Source organism: Carassius auratus, chromosome 50, assembly GCF_003368295.1.
Source record: "Carassius auratus strain Wakin chromosome 50, ASM336829v1, whole genome shotgun sequence".
NCBI classification, from domain to species: domain Eukaryota; kingdom Metazoa; phylum Chordata; class Actinopteri; order Cypriniformes; family Cyprinidae; genus Carassius; species Carassius auratus.
The window spans coordinates 19962447-19968743 of record NC_039292.1 but is presented as its reverse complement, the minus strand read 5'-3'; the positions used below and the strand labels follow the sequence as shown (position 1 = coordinate 19968743).

Below are 6297 nucleotides of genomic sequence, written 5' to 3'. Positions count from 1 at the left end.
TGTAAGTGTTTCACATGTATGGACAGTGTAAGTGTTTCACATGTATGGACAGTGTAAGTGTTTCACATGTATGGACAGTGTAAGTGTTTCACATGTATGGACAGTGTAAGTGTTTCACATGTATGGACAGTGTAAGTGTTTCCCATGTACGCTCAAGTGTTTCACATGTATGGACAGTGTAAGTGTTTCACATGTATGGACAGTGTAAGTGTTTCACATGTATGCTCAAGTGTTACCCATGTACGGACAAGTGTTTCACATGTATGGACAGTGTAAGTGTTTCACATGTATGGACAGTGTAAGTGTTTCACATGTATGGACAGTGTAAGTGTTTCACATGTATGGACAGTGTAAGTGTTTCACATGTATGGACAGTGTAAGTGTTTCACATGTACGCTCAAGTGTTTCACATGTATGGACAGTGTAAGTGTTTCACATGTATGGACAGTGTAAGTGTTTCACATGTATGGACAGTGTAAGTGTTTCACATGTACGCTCAAGTGTTTCACATGTATGGACAGTGTAAGTGTTTCACATGTATGGACAGTGTAAGTGTTTCACATGTATGGACAGTGTAAGTGTTTCACATCTATGGACAGTGTAAGTGTTTCACATGTATGGACAGTGTAAGTGTTTCCCATGTACGCTCAAGTGTTTCACATGTATGGACAGTGTAAGTGTTTCCCATGTATGGACAGTGTAAGTGTTTCCCATGTACGGACAAGTGTTTCACATGTATGGACAGTGTAAGTGTTTCCCATGTATGCTCAAGTGTTTCACATGTATGGGCAGTGTAAGTGTTTCACATGTATGGACAGTGTAAGTGTTTCCCATGTATGGACAGTGTAAGTGTTTCACATGTATGGACAGTGTAAGTGTTTCCCATGTACGCTCAAGTGTTTCACATGTATGGGCAGTGTAAGGGGCCGTTCACATATCGCGTTTTTGCACGCTCAAATTCGTTATTTCCAATGTAGGCGCGCGGTATGCACGCTCACAATGGAAGCGACGCGCACGCGGTGCGACACGCCCGTTTTTTCCATGCGAGTCCGCACCGCATCGAGTTATAAACATTTCAACTTTTCAGAGAGCCGCAACGCAACGCGGTTCATGTGACAAGAACTAACCAATCAGCTTCATCCTTTTCCTGTAACAACGTTGAAAGCTCAGCTAAGATGAAGGAACAGTTGATCACAGCTGTTTTTTAAATAAATTTAGGAGCAGAGCTACTGCAAGTGATTTTTAGAGCTGAAAATCCATTTATCCTTTCCTGATATTTTCGCGTCTTCATGGAGAGAGCACGTCATGGTTGCTTAGCAAAGGCAGATGCCTCAGGGGCACAAACTGCCCGAGCGCTTTGAAAAGAAGGAGAAAATGGCGCGCCTAGCGTTTTCCACGTGTTTTTAGGCGCAATATGTAAACGGCCCCTCAGTGTTTCACATGTATGTCACTTTTTCTCTAAGTAGTCTAATGGCCAGGGACTCCACAGCTGTTATTAAGCTGCAGGTTTAACACATTCCCAGTGTGTGTGTGTGTACTTGTAACCCATAAAAATGCAGCCTACATATACACAAATATATATTTTTTTAATTCATAATACAGTAAGGCAAATATTTTAAATGATATAATATCCGAATAAGTTCAATTGTATTACATTTGACTAAGAATTCATAGAAACAGAAACATCTACAATGGTTGTGTCGTGACGCTTCCCCTTTAAGAAATCCGAATGTAGTGCGCGTGACACTCCAGCGTGCATAATTTGAACGGTAACGGTCAGGCGAGGAAGCTGAGAAATCGAGTGATTAACGTTGTTTAGCTTGTTAAAAGTTTATTGAAAGACGCGTAAAAGGAAGAAATAATGATACTTATATGAGCTGCATCCCAAACGAACCATTTTGGGTGAAGTAATTATATCTGTTGGCAGGGCCGCGGGAAGTAATTTTGAACAGGTGCTGTGATTTTTTTTTTTTTTTTTTGACAAAAAACCTATGAGCCTATAGGCCTATTTAAAATACATTTTAAAAATAAATACATTGAGATTTACTACTTTATTGTCATATACACTTCAGTGCACAGCCAGCCAGGGTCTGAAACACACAGACATCAGTTCTCAGATATGCGCAATGCGTTATTAATCTGAAGCAGAATGATAAATAATAGTTTAATAATCGAAAGAAAACGAAATAATTACTTTCATTACAATTTCAGATAGCCTATACATACATGCAACTTATTTAGATACAACAAATAATATTACAACAAAATATAATATTAATCAAACTTCACAATAACGCTAAAACAATGCAATCGATTTGGTCAGCTGGCTTGAATCACTGCACGTTTATGTCACACGGAACTCTATTAACTCCAAAATCTTTTTACGCACACCACAAGGAAATAATCTCTGACTATTTAAGCAATTTGTTTATTGAACAGTTCTCCACATCCATTACGCAAAGAACACACGCACAGTATAAAGCTTTCTGTCTCCATCTCCAACCTTTTTACACAAACCACAAGGAAATAATCTCCGACTATTTAAACGTTATTTAACAGTTCTCCACAACCATTACGCAAAGAACACACGAACGAAATAATACTCTCCATCTCCATCCCCACCACCTTACAAAAATACTATAGTATACTACTTACAATTGCTTGGCTAGTCAAAGCTGATCCCACACTTGTTGCCAAAAAAATAAATGTTACAAGCGCGGCAGCACAATGCTCTTACCTGAGCTACATGCAGGCGGGGTGCCCTGGTTACAGGTGTACAAATGTCGAGGTGCGCTGTATTATATAAAGATGGATGTATTCTGCATGGAACGAGCGGGAAACCTCGTTACTCGGCGACCAAACCTGCCTGCCTGACGTCGACAACGTAACTTCCGAACCTGTGTTGATTAGGCCTCAAAATATGAAATTAAAATCCAAAATATATACGTAATAGCCTACGTGTGTCAAAATCATTTTCTAAAATATTCATAAGGAATTTATAAATTGTGCAAAATATTTTAATAGGCCTACATTTTTTTTTCTCCCTCTCGTCACTAGGGGGTGCTGCAGCACCCCCAGCACCCCCACTTCCCGCGGCCATGTCTGTTGGTGAGTTGTTGATCTAACGTTAGTTACTGTATCTGCTGATTAGTACAGGAGTCTGCCATTAACGTTACATAGCAAAAGCTAATTTAACAACTGATATTAATGAAATATTAATGTGTGCCATTTATAATAAAATGTAATTGTATAAAACACTGAAGTAGCGAGTACAGAATGCCTGTTCTGCCACCATTTTGAGCGTTTTGAATTGTGCTTTACAGTTTTGTGTAGCGCTTTATTTGTATTAATGGATTAATATGTTCTGTTGTGCAGGTCAGGTTTTATGTTCCAGTTAAAAAGTTTGACATGAGACTGTTCTCCCGTGATATGAGTGTGAACATGAAGACACGCATGACAAGAGAATAGATGTCGAGCCTTTGTCAGCTGAAGGACCTGTTACATTGCCTAGTTACCAGTTGACCATATGCATGGTAATTCCGCATAAAGATAAGCCAATACTCGTAAACTTCCGGTAAAGCTGATTTAATGTTGTGGTTTATACAGGTACAGAAACATCTCCTGCCTAATTCTTGTCAGAAAAAAAACTTCCATCTTCATAATTAATGATAGCATAACAATAATGATAGATGATGGCATTCACATACAGTTTTATGTTATTTAACAGCACATAATTGTATATGCCAAGCCTAGTATTCCCAGGCGATTACCTAGACACGTAACTACATTGAAATGCTGAAAACTAAACACTATAGTAACTGTTTATAGGCCAGTGGTTCTCAAAATGTTATAACAATTATATGCATTAAAATTCAGTAGCGTAGTAGGCCTAACTATTATTATATTTACTGTTGTCAGCCACTTTAACATTGTTAATATACATTTTGAACATTAACATTAACACTACACTGTGCTTACAAACAGGTAAATAAAAAATAAATAAAAAACTGAAATAATGATTAAATAAAAATGTGTTGTACCTAAAAGTTAAATAAAAACTGTGTTGGACTTAATCTTCATTTGAGTTTAGTTATTTTTGCATTTAAGTCCAAAAGTATTGTGCTTTAACATTAATTTATAATTAAATTAGTGATTCAGCTAGAGGGTCTTGTAGCACACTTTGAGAACCACTGGTTTAGGTGTAGGCTAACATTAGTGATGCTATCTCCCAAATTACATCACAATGCTCTGATTACCTTCTTACTTAGTCATGAACATTTTTTAAACCCTAATAATATTTACCCGCTCAACTCTGTAGCTGTGCAGTAAAATTCACTTTAAAGATTTTGACTCCAAATTTGTGTATTTTTTTTCGTACTGAAGTATAAATTATAGCAAGTGCAGGAATCAAAAAGTCTCATATCATTTAATAAAAATAAAAGAAATGTCCCAACGCTAACAGTGTATAAGGGAGAATTATTTAAATAATTAACTAGTTAACTACAAATTAAATAAGTTAAATATTAATGGTATAACAATTAAATAATGCATTAAATATTTTTTTATATTTTCAGATTTAATTTAGTAAATCAATTTTTTTTATTTTATCTTAACTGTAAAAGCTGCTAAATATATTCAGTTAACAAAGACTTGTTACTGTTGTAGTTTTGTTAATCTGAATTTAGTTCAAATCACATAATGAATTTGAATTTGGCTTGTCTTCCGTTATTACTGTCAATCGAAGCAATGAGTCCAGAACAATTTAGCAGATTTACCTGCGTAATATTTAACACTAAAAACATTTAATAGTAAATGTGGACGTTTCATCCTCTTAGATAAACAAAGATTTTCTTCAAATTGTGAATAGATTTTATTAGAGAAGCTGAGAAAAGGGCTGTCCCCTTAAAGCACAGTACAACTGACTGTAAATGACTGAGCTGGCTTATCTAAAACCAGAAAATCATGCATATGTTCAACTGACAGAGCATTAGTGATTGCTTGGGAATATATTTGATACAATATTTTTATTTTCGTTTTTTTTTTTTTTCTGTTTTTACATTACACACTAATAGTACTTTATTACATTAAATGAACAGTTTAAATTCCCTTTGAGGTGTATTATAATGATTTACAATATCAAATTCTACATATTTTTTAATGTTTTATTGTTCTGTGTTGTGATGTGATTGTATTTGCTATTATTATTATTGTTACAGTAAAGTGTTATTTTCATATTCAACTTCTGGTCTCTTGTATACACTTTATATGTTCGTCCTCACTCTAGATATGTTCCTCCCTTTGGGTCTAGAACTGGTTTAGTGTGAATAATTTACATTGGAAGCACAAGTGCTACATATTGTGTGTGTGTGTGTGATCAATCCATTATCAGGGCCTTAGAAATTTTTCGTACTAATGCTGTATGCTGCACAAATCACCGCTCATGTTTTTTACAATGTTACTGAAGGTCATGCAACATACAATGAACAATGTCTACATCAGGGTGAGTTTAGGCAAACTGCAAGTACTATTTGTTCATAAAACAAATACAATGGAAAAGTGTACCTTTAGAATAAAAAAAAAAATCCCATATAAACAGTCACCCAACTGGATCCCATTAAAATCCTATAGGACTGATCCTACAGGATATTTATGTCTTGTCCTACAAGACTATTCCTATCAGAATCCTATAGGAACGGTTCCAAAATATGATAGAAAATCCAATTAGAATCCTGTACAGTTTTCTTATTGGAATCCTTTAGGATTTTTTGACAAGGGTTACTGCAATGAAATTCATTGTTTTATTTATTAGTAAAGTATTCTTATGATACTCTGTTGAATTATCAAAGTTTAAGGGAGGTTTATCCTGAATAAAGGAGACAAAAGGCTGTGACTTTTTGAAAACAAAATGTATCAGTATTTGCACTTAGTATAACTTGATACAATATATATATATATATATATATATATATATATATATATATATATAAATTTCACTTAATGTATCTGCCAAAAAATAATATGCCTATCATTAGTGTTCAGTTAAGCCATTTCAGACACACATTGTATCCACTCGCGACCCTTTTGCCTCCATTTCCATGCGTGACGTAATCATCGGTGGCGCGCACTGGCTCAGTTACCATGGAAGCTTTTTTTGTGAGGGCGGTTTCAGTCCTTTAAAATGGGAGCGGTGTAATCCACAGTCACGTGGCCCATTTTCCTGTGCGCCCATTGGATGGCGGTCTGTGACGACATGCGACCGGGCATCTGTTTTAAAAAGACGGCGGGAAGCGCGAGCGT

General features: G+C 35.8%; 1 protein-coding gene and 1 long non-coding RNA gene across 2 annotated transcripts in view; both read left to right on the top strand.

Annotated features, from left to right (window-relative positions):
• Positions 1-3067: 3067 nt before the first annotated feature.
• LOC113066485 (uncharacterized) lies at positions 3068-3647 on the top strand. Its single transcript, XR_003279179.1, has 2 exons — positions 3068-3108; positions 3376-3647. It is a non-coding gene; the product is annotated as an uncharacterized LOC113066485 (long non-coding RNA).
• A 2563-nt stretch (positions 3648-6210) lies between these two features.
• LOC113066484 (PCNA-associated factor-like) overlaps positions 6211-6297 on the top strand; it is a 1414-nt gene continuing 1327 nt past the window's right edge. The window contains exon 1 of the mRNA XM_026238357.1: positions 6211-6297. This exon is cut by the window's right edge and continues 70 nt beyond it. The gene's annotated coding sequence lies outside the window, so the exon portion shown is untranslated.